Below are 12,554 nucleotides of genomic sequence, written 5' to 3' on the forward strand. Positions count from 1 at the left end.
TGTATGTAACTATATCTTCTATTTTCACGATCAACAGATGACATTCTCTTCCTATAGAGAGAGCCTGCAAGTGCAAAGAGAGCTGTGTGTCTTTCCCTTTCGCTTAAAAAATATGTTTTTCTTCCAGTAACAATAAATTCTAATATACCTTTCTAAAAAGAAACATGGCTGTTTTAATGTAACTCTTAAGTCACTTTTTTATTACCAGCCCTTATTTGTGTGGAGCTTCAGATTTTCATTGGGCATGCCAACACTATATAAAGCTGCCGGGAGTAGTGGCGTACTCCTGTAATCCCAAGCGTCTGAGAGGCAGAGTTTGTGGATGGCCGTATGAGTAGGACCACCGATCCCCCAACGGGTGGTCGGAATACTTCCATGGTAAAAAATAATATTGCTTTATTTATATATGTAATGAATTAATATATACATAATTTTGTGAAATCAAAAGGGCATTTCAGTACAAATATATCGGCATAATCTTTGACCCTCATTTAAATTGGAGTGACCATATTAATTATCTTCGCAAAAAATTATCTTCCGCTTCTTACTTAATTCGAAAATGTAAATTATGTTTTCCCAGAAAAGTTTTCTTTGAAATGCACTATAGTTTTTTTACTCTCATATAATATTTGGAATAACAACTTGAGGTAATACTTGTAACAAGAACTAATTTATGTATAAGAACGAACAAGGAGCCATATTTTCTAGGCGTCAAGTACTAGTTGTTTTTATTTTATGGGCGGAGTTTCGTATTTGGACTTTCGACATCGCCATCTACTGAGGAATTATGTCCGCCTTCCACACAGGCATTCTTTACTGAGCACGTGCTTCTGGCAATCAGAAGATCGTGAGTTCGCGCCCGGCTCCGGACGAAACGGTTTTTACTATAGAGTTTTTAAAATTAAATTTTACAAAACTGAAATTTAACCCTTCTAAATAATTCATAATTATAATTCTCTAAAATATATTATGTTTAACAATGTTAAATTTGTTTTATAAAATTTGAATTAATAAAACTCTACACTAAAAACTGTTCGGTCGGGAGCCGGGCGCGAACCCACGATATTCGCGAACCCACGATATTCTGATTTCCATAGGGAAGTGAAAATGACACCGAGTTTTTATTATAATCCCGGAACTGTTTGGAATTTCACTAATAAGAATTAACTCAACATTACATATATCACCTTTTATGAAAAGAAACGATAAAGCCGAAGTTAACGGAATAAAGGATCTAGGGATGTTACGGATCCCTCCATGTTAAATCTTGTTTAATAGTTTCACAGTGGCTTGGCAGATAGCGGTCTGAACTTAAAATTAAAAAAAAAGGGTGGAGCTACAACGTACATGAGTGCAGCAGGCTTCAAAGCTACAGTAGATCGTTCTTATACATAAATTAGTTCTTGCTTGTAACAATAATTTAAAAGGTTAAGTATTTTACAAAAAAGGTCGCCAAAAATATTTATAACTTTAACTGGCAATCACCATCTAAAAAACTCTCTTCCAAAAATATTAAACATAGATCAATTATACAAATTCTCGAGCTTAATTTTTTTCATAAAAATACAACCAATGACTCAAAAAAAACCTTATGATATCAAAAATAATAAAACAAAACCAAGATCTAAAATCTTTTTAAAAACTCCAAAACTACAAAAAAAACACTTAAATTTTTCAATCTGTAGTAAAACTATTATAATGAACTTTACAATCGAATTAAACCTTTAATGCTGTTTTTTTTTAATATTTGCATGGTAGATGATATCAATATATATTTAAATATCATTGGTGTATTGCAATCTTAGTAAAAATTGACAAACTATGTCCAAAATTGTACACATTGGGCCATTTTCCAAATCGTGTTCAATATTGAAACCTAAGATCGATATATTAACTCTCGAGACTTTTTATATTTAAATCTCTACAGCTTAGAGTTTAATTTTGGGTCATAAACGTTTCCCCCCGTCCAAGTCTCTTCTAAGTAAAATATCTCTAAATTGATAGAATAATAATTTTTCTCTAAATGATCTTTTGCAAACGCGTCCGTCTTAAATAAAAATTGAAAATCAGCTAATGAAAAGAACCCTCCAATTAAAATTATTGAATTACTGGAGATTACATACTTGGAGATTGTCTCCCAAAATATTTTTAATCAACAATATTAAGCTTATGTTAATTAACTCGTACCTGTATCGCACATAATGTTTGTAACTCGCACAAATGTAAATCGAGTTCAATGCTATTCATATTATGGGTGTAATGTACATCATTTGGTTTTCCATGAATGACCGAAATAACTGTTATGGAGATCCTTTTGAACCGTGAAGTAATTGTAGGGCTGGCTTCAAAGTATTTTTATTGTGGCTGTAACGTGACTGCAGAGGAGCTTAATCGTTGCTGTAAGGCGAACAACAATGTGGCTGATATTTACCTCTAATTAAAACCTAAATATTAGAAATTAAAACAGCGGATATTTCACTGTTAATAAACTGTTATTGAATCAAAAATCCCTCAATATTGGGAATTTAAGCCGCTAATATTGTACGCTTTATTATTCGACTCGCATATTTAAAAAACTGATATTGTACGCTTTAATATCCATTATTGCATATTTAAACAGCTAATATTTTACGATTTAAAATCCATTATTGAGCATTTAAGCAGCTAATGTTTCTACAATCATCCTTCAGACTTCTGTTACAGTACTTTGTACATTTTGAATATGAATGGGGCAATGGGCGAAGGTTTTGGGAAATCATATTCATTTATCGGTGAGATTTTTAAAACAAACTAATGTACTCACGACGTCAGTGAAATAACAATACCTCAATATTGTGTTATTATTCCATTTATAACAGTGTTATATTTAAAAAAAATACTAAATTCACGTAGGTCACCTTAGCAATATACAAAACATTTGGTTGGTCGTTGAAAAATACCTAATTGAGCATTACTTGTTGTTGTTACTAGGCGCATAGTCGCGGTTTGTACAAAATAGCGGAGCCCACTTAAGTTTATAAATATCCTTTAAAGGAGAACTGTCACCACCCTAAAATTGGTTAAAAACCATTTAAATGGATAGAGGACGTCCGAAAATGGTTATACAAAATATTTCATGTTAATATTTCGAGTATTTGATTTATTATAAGCAACCAAATTTCGTGTTTTAGCCCCCCGCCCCCGACTCGAGAATCTCAGAACCGCTTGGCTGAACCTACCTGCAGCGCCATCTCGTAAACGAAATATTTTTCCGCTGGTTTTATCGTTTTTCGGTCGGAACTGCCGTCTGCTACGACATTCTCCTTGGCTTTTTAACCTAGTTATATTGGTAGTTGGTAGATTGTAGTTAATCGTGTTTTTAATATGCCTTACACGCCGCCCTTTCTCAAATTTTTGCCGCTTCATTCTTTTGGCGCTGCACGTAGGTTCAACAGCGATTTCTGAAATTTTTGAAGCCGTTTGATGTAGGTTGCGGAAAAAGTAGCGTAACTTTTAAATACTTTTCCAATAACTATAAAATTTCAGGGACACAATTATTAATATATTTTCCCTCTGTAAAAAAACCTCGTAAATTTTGGTTTTTGGTGACAGTTCTCATTTAAAGAACAAAACTAGAGGAGGATCTAATGTTCAAAATAATTGTTCTGTGCAATATTGCTCAATATGTTTCAGTAACAACCATTTCGTACAATTTATTCTAAGTTTTTGGGTGTACATAAATCTTTCTTGATATTTCTATCTTTAACGCACTAAATGTAAGGAGCTACAAACTTAATAGAACTGTCCTCAGAACGTTTTGTATTAATATATTAACTTTTATAAGAACTATATTTGAGGTACATTTAGAGAACATGTCGAGAACACTTATGTGCTCCCATGTGATCTTGTAATGTGTCTATGTGAACTCAAAATGTTCTTAAAAATAATTATGTGTTCTTCTTGTAAACCATAGTGTTATTAAAGTGTTCAAGTGTTCTAAAATTGTAGAATTACAATTTTCAGAACACTTTACATTTCAAGAACGTTTGGTTCGCATATCAAGAACACTATTCTTTCAAAGTGATCTTGAGATGTCTCTAGTTTTTCATATTACACAGGCATAACGTGTTAAGGTTTTGAACACATTTTAATGTTCAAAACTTTTTGATTCAGAATATTAGATTTTTCATTTTAAATACTTTAAATTTAAACCACTGGCAGCTCTATTACATTATTTGGGTGTTTTGATCTAAAATTAGTTGAGAAATAGCACCTAGTTTACAGTACTTGACCATTCGTAATGGGTGCTATTTCTTAACTAATTTTAGATCAAAACACCCAAATAATGTAATAGAGCTGCCAGTGGTTTAAATTTAAAGTATTTAAAATGAAAAATCTAATATTCTGAATCAAAAAGTTTTGAGCGACCAAAATAATCTAATATTGCTTGCAGTTGATAACAAAAAGTATAGGAAAAAACAATTTAGTTTGTAATGGTCAAGTACTGCCACCAGGTGTTATTTCTCAACTATTCAAAGTGCGAAACACCAAAATAATCTAATACTGCTGCCAGTGGATAACAAAAGTATGAGAAATAAACACAAATCTGGTATGTAATGGTCAAGTACTGCCATCAGGTACTATTTATCAACTATTCAAAGTGCCAGTGACCAAAATAATCTAATACAGCTGCCAGTGGATAACAAAAAGTATAGGAAAAATACAATTTGGTTTATAATGGTCAAGTACTGCCACCAGGTGTTATTTCTCAACTATTCAAAGTGCGAAACACCAAAATAATCTAATACTGCTGCCAGTGGATAACAAAAGTATGAGAAATAAACACAAATCTGGTATGTAATGGTGAAGTACTGCCGTCAGGTACTATTTCTCAACTATTCAAAGTGCCAGTGACCAAAATAATCTAATACAGCTGCCAGTGGATAACAAAAAGTATAGGGAAAATACAGTTTGGTTTGTAATGGTCAAGTACTGCCACCAGGTGTTATTTCTCAACTATTCAAAGTACGAAACACCAAAATAATCTAATACTGCTGCCAGTGGATAACAAAAGTATGAGAAATCAACACAAATTTGGTTTGTAATGGTCAAGTACTGCCACCAGGTGTTATTTCTCAACTATTCAAAGTGTGAAGCACCAAAATAATCTAATACTGCTGCCAGTGGATAACAAAAGTATGAGAAATAAACACAAATCTGGTTTGTAATGGCCAAGTACTTCCACCAGGTACTATTTCTCAACTATTCAAAGTGCCAGTGACCAAAATAATCTAATACAGCTGCCAGTGGATAACAAAAAGTATAGGAAAAATACAATTTGGTTTGTAATGGTCAAGTACTGCCACCAGGTGTTATTTCTCAACTATTCAAAGTGTGAAGCACCAAAATAATCTAATACTGCTGCCAGTGGATAACAAAAGTATGAGAAAAAAACACAAATCTGGTTTGTAATGGTCAAGTACTGCCACCAGGTACTATTTCTATTGCAGTACCAGACTTTCTAGACTTTTATGTAATCCACTGGCAGCTGTATTAGATTATTTTGGTGGGTCTTTTTGGGTTAATTTGCTGTACCTTGGGTAACTTCTGTTCGACCCTGGGGGGGGGGGGGTTATTATTTGAACCGAGTCGACTGTATCTTAGAATTATTGGTGAAGTTTTATTTCCTACTAAAATTACTTACTGAATCAAATTAAAATAGGTTTTTTTATTTAAACAAATATAATTAACATTTTCTTAAATTAATCTCTATTTCAAATTAAAATAGGTTTTTTTATTTAAACAAATAAAATTAAAATTTCATGAAATTCATTTTCATTTTTATTGGTAATTAAATGTAAATAAAATTCCTTTAAATTAATTTTTATTTATTTGTAATTAAATGTAAATAAAATTCCTTTAAATTAATTTTTATTTATTTGTAATTAAATGTAAATAAAATTCCATTAAATTGATTTTTATTTTTCCAGGAACATTTTAAGTACACTTCCAAAAACAACATCTGTAGAACACTTTAGGTGCTCTTAAATTGAGAATTTAAGAGCACCATACACTTTTAGATCATATTAAGTTCACTTTAATAGCACACTTTTAGATCATAAGAACATTTTTAGTTCATATAATTTGAACGTTTTAAGAACGTTGAAAAGTGCTAAGAACATGATTAGATCACTTTTAGGACACTTTGTATGTGTTCTTCAAACATTCCGGAAGTGTATGTGATCTTAAATCGATACCGTTTTAGGTGATCTTAATGTGTTTTTATTGTGTTCTTTAAATGTACCTCAAATTTGCAGTGTATAGTATAAACCAAAGAGTCTAAAAAGTAAGAGCTTGACAAAATTTACTTCTACCAGAAGCTCCTGAAAATCGTAGTTTTGCCTAAGGAGTTAGTATTAGCAGTCAGTATTATAAAAAAAAATTAAATATAACACTTGATATTTTTTAATAAGTTTTTACTTGTTGGTTTATCACTGTATGCAAGCTTTTGTTTTTATAACAAAAACCTAGATACAAAAAACTTATTATATTTTATGGAAACAACCTGATACTATACTTCATTAAGTTTTTCTAACACCTTGTAAGATGTGCTCAATATTAAACTAACAGTGGTCTATGATTTTATAAAGAAAACAACTTTTTTAGAGTTGTGGGAAGAAATTTTGGGTATTTTCATGACAAATGTTTTCAACAAGGATTTATTTATTTTGTGTATTTCAAAGACATTGGTAACTTATTCACGGTTTCGTATTTTTCACTGGTAGGTCGTAGACAAAACTCTTCATTGGAAAATTGTAGAACATACTCAAAAACCTTCAAATTAATCTGATCAAATGGTTTATTTTTCATGTAAAAATTTAAACTGTACTCGCCTACTTTTCTGAGTATCTTCAATCTAGCGCTAGAAAAACACCTACCACTTACACAGTCGCAATTTCCACCCGTACCCTTCATCGCATTGTAGATATGCAAATCCGATGTGACTTACGAATAACTGAATATTTTGCGCCTACTCTTACTGTTAGTGTTCCTTCTTGAGAGATAGCTTATTCAATCGCCAAAAGAATAAAATGTGAAATGATGTTAATCCACAAAGGGAATTCCCTCTCCACCACCAAGTACTGTTTAGACAAAACCTCATATTTGTTCTTTCAAATAGCCTTAATGAACAAAACTACGTAGCTTTTTTTAAAATGAAGTAGCAAACTAATTGGACGACATTCCTTTGGTCTATTACAGAAGCCTTTGGTTCCAGCTTGAAGGTGCACCAGCACATCAACATCGTGATGTTTTTGCATATCTAACGACTCAGTTCCCTCATCGATGGATTTTAAAGAACTCTCCCGTTTAATTACCTCAAAAATCCTCAGATCCGCCTCGTCTTCCCTTAAGCTTGGTAAAGACGTAGGATAAGTTAGCCCCCGAAAGATAGGGGAAGAATATTTTCACGTACTGACGTTCGGAATCGTAAGAAATCGTACACAAGACTGAAATACGACAAATTAGTCCTAAAAAAGGGTGAAAAGTCTCTTAAGTTATGTTGACTCTTTGAGTACCGAAGGGTGTACAGGCGCAGCATTCACGCAGTAGAGGTGGAATGTGGAGAAATAGTTGAACTCTAAATATACTCCACGGCAGTGGACTTCAAGTAGTATTATAAGTTGGTAACGAACAAACCTCTTCTTTCAAAACGTTATTTCAATTAATCAATAAATCAGTTGTCGTTTATCAAATACTTGAGTTACACTTCCATAAGAAACATTCCATTCACCCATGAAGGAACTCTTATAGATAAACCAATACTTTAGGAGAAGGGGATTTGCAAATAATTTTGTTACGCTAAATTTAATTGGAATGAAAGTTTTAATTTCCTTTTGAAATTGTCACCGGCTCCTTTCTGGTCTTTGTTTTCGCAGAACGATCATCAGAAAAAAAAGAGGGATAAAATTATTTTTTTCTCCTTCTGTTCTGTACGGGGAGGTTATATACTGCCTGCTTACACCAATTTCTTTAAGTCGAAAGGGGGGGATCCTTGAGACAGTTTTAATTAAAGGCAACGTTTTTCCAAGCGAAAAATAAGGACGAAAAGATTCGTCCAAAGAAAGAACGAATATTCCACCCCCGTTCTCTCAAATTTCAATTAACGATCGAAATTTGTAAAGAAATTAGTTAGCCACGTGATGGTCGGACACGTTCCTTTAGATCTACGAGTAAGTTGGGCTACGTTCGCTGCTTCTTTTTCAGGTACTTCGACTGAAAAACTATGGAAATTTATCATTTAGTTTTTCAATCGATGTCAGAATTTAAAATTGGATTGAATACTAAAACTGACAGAAATTAATTAAGAATATACGCTAGACAGTTATTTGCTCGACGACTTTTCCGTTGTAGATTTTCGCTGAAAAAACGATAACGAACGATTACTTAAATAGATATGGTGCTTAAACTAAAACGCTTCCTAGTTGAATAAATAATTATACATAATAATATGATACGTTTAGGTATCGTTAGTTTTGGTCGAATCCAGCTAAAGATTGCTTTAATTATTCGAGGATACCTATCAAATTCCGACGGCTCCAGTGTACCTCGATGGCAGCTAGGAGCAACAAACGCAAGAAGAACGCAGCTAGCCATTAAACACGCTATACGCAGTGTTGTGTACTTATTTCATTGGACGAACCTTTACGCTGAGCGTTTTACGGGCGGGGTCAAAACAATTTCTGAATTTTGCCCTTCCGACGGCAGCAGGCGCTAAAGCGTCTAACCACTGAAAACTGTACGCAAGGAAATGCACGACTTTTGACGGCTCGCGTTCTCCTTGTATGCGGTGCTGTGTTTGTTGCTCCTAGATAGCCGTGAGTCCCACCTAGTGCATTATAGCTGAGATTTCTATGTATCAAAAACAAGGAAATGTCTCTCAATCTATCCTTGAGCGTAGTTTGTCTTGCATTAAATTCTTAATCCTCCATGACCCCTTCTGAAATTTCAAATAGGTTGACGTAGATTAGTATTTTTTATATGTCTACGCTGGTTAAACTGATAAATCGAAGGAGTTTATCGCCCAGTGATTAAATTAAAATGTATCACTCTTCAGACAACGATAAGGGGGCGATACTTTATAGGGACATTTTGGCGTAATACGGAAAAGCATCTAAGGGGTTTTCTTTAGAGACGCCTGATGCTTTAAGCCAATTTTACCGATTTTTGCAAATATTGCCTGAAAGCAAAATCCAAGTAACTTTTTTGTCGCACCTTTAGAAAAATAGTAATTTAAAAATTTCAAAGTAGTGCGGTTTAAAAAATTAACATGTGAACCATATAATTTAAATAACTCTTTAAAGCAAAAAAAAGCAGGTAATTCGTGTTAATTATTTTTTTACGGCGGCGAGGAGTTTAATTTTTGTTTCATTGACACGCTTAATTAAAATATGCGTAATAAGTTATTTTCTTAAACAGTTCAAGCCTACAAAGAGTGATGGGCATTTTTATTAATCACCCGCTCGCCCTGGCGGGTTTTTTGAATGGTAAACTTTTCTCGTTCCTCTTTTCGGTTTTTTTGAGTTGTTAAATTTTCACTCCTCTCTTTTCGGTCGTTTTTGGAACGGCGAAATTTTGGTCCTCTATTTAAGTCCCGTTCTGGAACGGCGAAGTTTTCACTCCTCTCTTTTAACTCCTTTTTGGAACGTGCAATTTCGCTCCTCTCTTTTCGGTCCTTTTGGAACGGCGAAATTTTCACTTCTCCGATCTTTTCGCTCCCTTTTGGAACGGCGAAATTTTCACTTCTCCGATATTTTCGCTCCTTTTTGTAACGGCGAAATTTTCACTTCTCCGATCTTTTCGCTCCTTTTTGGAACGGTGAAATTTTCACTTCTCCGATCTTTCGCTCCTTTTTGGAACGGTGAAATTTTCACTTCTCCGATCTTTCGCTCCTTTTTGTAACGGTGAAATTTTCACTTCTCCAATCTTTTCGCTTCTTTTTGGAACGGTGAAATTTTCACTTCTCCGATCTTTCGCTCCTTTTTGGAACGGTGAAATTTTCACTTCTCCGATATTTTCGCTCCTTTTTGGAACGGTGAAATTTTCACTTCTCCGATATTTTCGCTCCTTTTTGGAACGGTTAAATTTTCACTTCTCCGATCTTTTCGCTCCTTTTTGGAACGGTTAAATTTTCACTTCTCCGATCTTTTCTCTCCATTTTGGAACGGTGAAATTTTCACTTCTCCGATATTTTCGCTCCTTTTTGGAACGGTGAAATTTTCACTTCTCCGATATTTTCGCTCCTTTTTGGAACGGTTAAATTTTCACTTCTCCGATCTTTTCGCTCCTTTTTGGAACGGTTAAATTTTCACTTCTCCGATCTTTTCTCTCCATTTTGGAACGGTTAAATTTTCACTTCTCCGATATTTTCTCTCCATTTTGGAACGGTGAAATTTTCACTTCTCCGATATTTTCGCTCCTTTTTGGAACGGTGAAATTTTCACTTCTCCGATATTTTCGCTCCTTTTTGGAACGGTTAAATTTTCACTTCTCCGATCTTTTCTCTCCATTTTGGAACGGTTAAATTTTCACTTCTCCGATATTTTCTCTCCATTTTGGAACGGTGAAATTTTCACTTCTCCGATATTTTCGCTCCTTTTTGGAACGGTGAAATTTTCACTTCTCCGATTTTTTCGCTCCTTTTTGGAACGGTGAAATTTTCACTTCTCCGATCTTTTCGCTCCTTTTTGGAACGGTGAAATTTTTACTTCTCCGATCTTTTCGCTCCTTTTTGGAACGGTGAAATTTTTACTTCTCCGATCTTTTCGCTCCTTTTTGGAACGGTGAAATTTTTACTTCTCCGATCTTTTCGCTCCTTTTTGGAACGGTTAAATTTTTACTTCTCCGATCTTTTCGCTCCTTTTTGGAACGGTTAAATTTTTACTTCTCCGATCTTTTCTCTCCATTTTGGATCGGTGAAATTTTCAATCCTTTCGTTTCGCTTCATTTTGGAACGTCTATTTTTTCGTTACTGATTCTCGCTCCTTTTTGGAACGGTGAAATTTTCACTTCTCCGATATTTTCGCTCCTTTTTGGAACGGTGAAATTTTCATTTCTCCGATATTTTCGCTCCTTTTTGGAACGGTTAAATTTTCACTTCTCCGATATTTTCGCTCCTTTTTGGAACGGTGAAATTTTCACTTCTCCGATATTTTCGCTCCTTTTTGGAACGGTTAAATTTTCACTTCTCCGATATTTTCGCTCCTTTTTGGAACGGTTAAATTTTCACTTCTCTGATCTTTTCGCTCCTTTTTGGAACGGTTAAATTTTCACTTCTCCGATCTTTCGCTCCTTTTTGGAACGGTGAAATTTTCACTTCTCCGATATTTTCGCTCCTTTTTGGAACATTGAAATTTTCACTTCTCCGATCTTTTCGCTCCTTTTTGGAACGGTGAAATTTTTACTTCTCCGATCTTTTCGCTCCTTTTTGGAACGGTGAAATTTTTACTTCTCCGATCTTTTCACTCCTTTTTTGGAACGGTGAAATTTTTACTTCTCCGATCTTTTCGCTCCTTTTTGGAACGGTGAAATTTTTACTTCTCCGATCTTTTCGCTCCTTTTTGGAACGGTTAAATTTTTACTTCTCCGATCTTTTCGCTCCTTTTTGGAACGGTTAAATTTTTACTTCTCCGATCTTTTCTCTCCATTTTGGATCGGTGAAATTTTCAATCCTTTCGTTTCGCTTCATTTTGGAACGTCTATTTTTTCGTTACTGATTCTCGCTCCTTTTTGGAACGGTGAAATTTTCACTTCTCCGATATTTTCGCTCCTTTTTGGAACGGTGAAATTTTCATTTCTCCGATATTTTCGCTCCTTTTTGGAACGGTTAAATTTTCACTTCTCCGATATTTTCGCTCCTTTTTGGAACGGTGAAATTTTCACTTCTCCGATATTTTCGCTCCTTTTTGGAACGGTTAAATTTTCACTTCTCCGATATTTTCGCTCCTTTTTGGAACGGTTAAATTTTCACTTCTCTGATCTTTTCGCTCCTTTTTGGAACGGTTAAATTTTCACTTCTCCGATCTTTCGCTCCTTTTTGGAACGGTGAAATTTTCACTTCTCCGATATTTTCGCTCCTTTTTGGAACATTGAAATTTTCACTTCTCCGATCTTTTCGCTCCTTTTTGGAACGGTGAAATTTTTACTTCTCCGATCTTTTCGCTCCTTTTTGGAACGGTGAAATTTTTACTTCTCCGATCTTTTCACTCCTTTTTTGGAACGGTGAAATTTTCACTTCTCCGATCTTTTCGCTCCTTTTTGGAACGGTTAAATTTTCACTTCTCCGATCTTTTCTCTCCATTTTGGATCGGTGAAATTTTCAATCCTTTCCTTTCGCTTCATTTTGGAACGTCTATTTTTTCTTTACTGATTCTCGCTCCTTTTTGGAACGGTGAAATTTTTACTTCTCCGATCTTTTCGCTCCTTTTTGGAACGGTGAAATTTTTACTTCTCCGATCTTTTCGCTCCTTTTTGGAACGGTGAAATTTTTACTTCTCCGATCTTTTCGCTCCTTTTTG

Source organism: Leiobunum rupestre, chromosome 8, assembly GCF_980474605.1.
Source record: "Leiobunum rupestre chromosome 8, qqLeiRupe1.1.hap1, whole genome shotgun sequence".
Classification (NCBI taxonomy): Eukaryota; Metazoa; Arthropoda; class Arachnida; order Opiliones; family Sclerosomatidae; genus Leiobunum; species Leiobunum rupestre.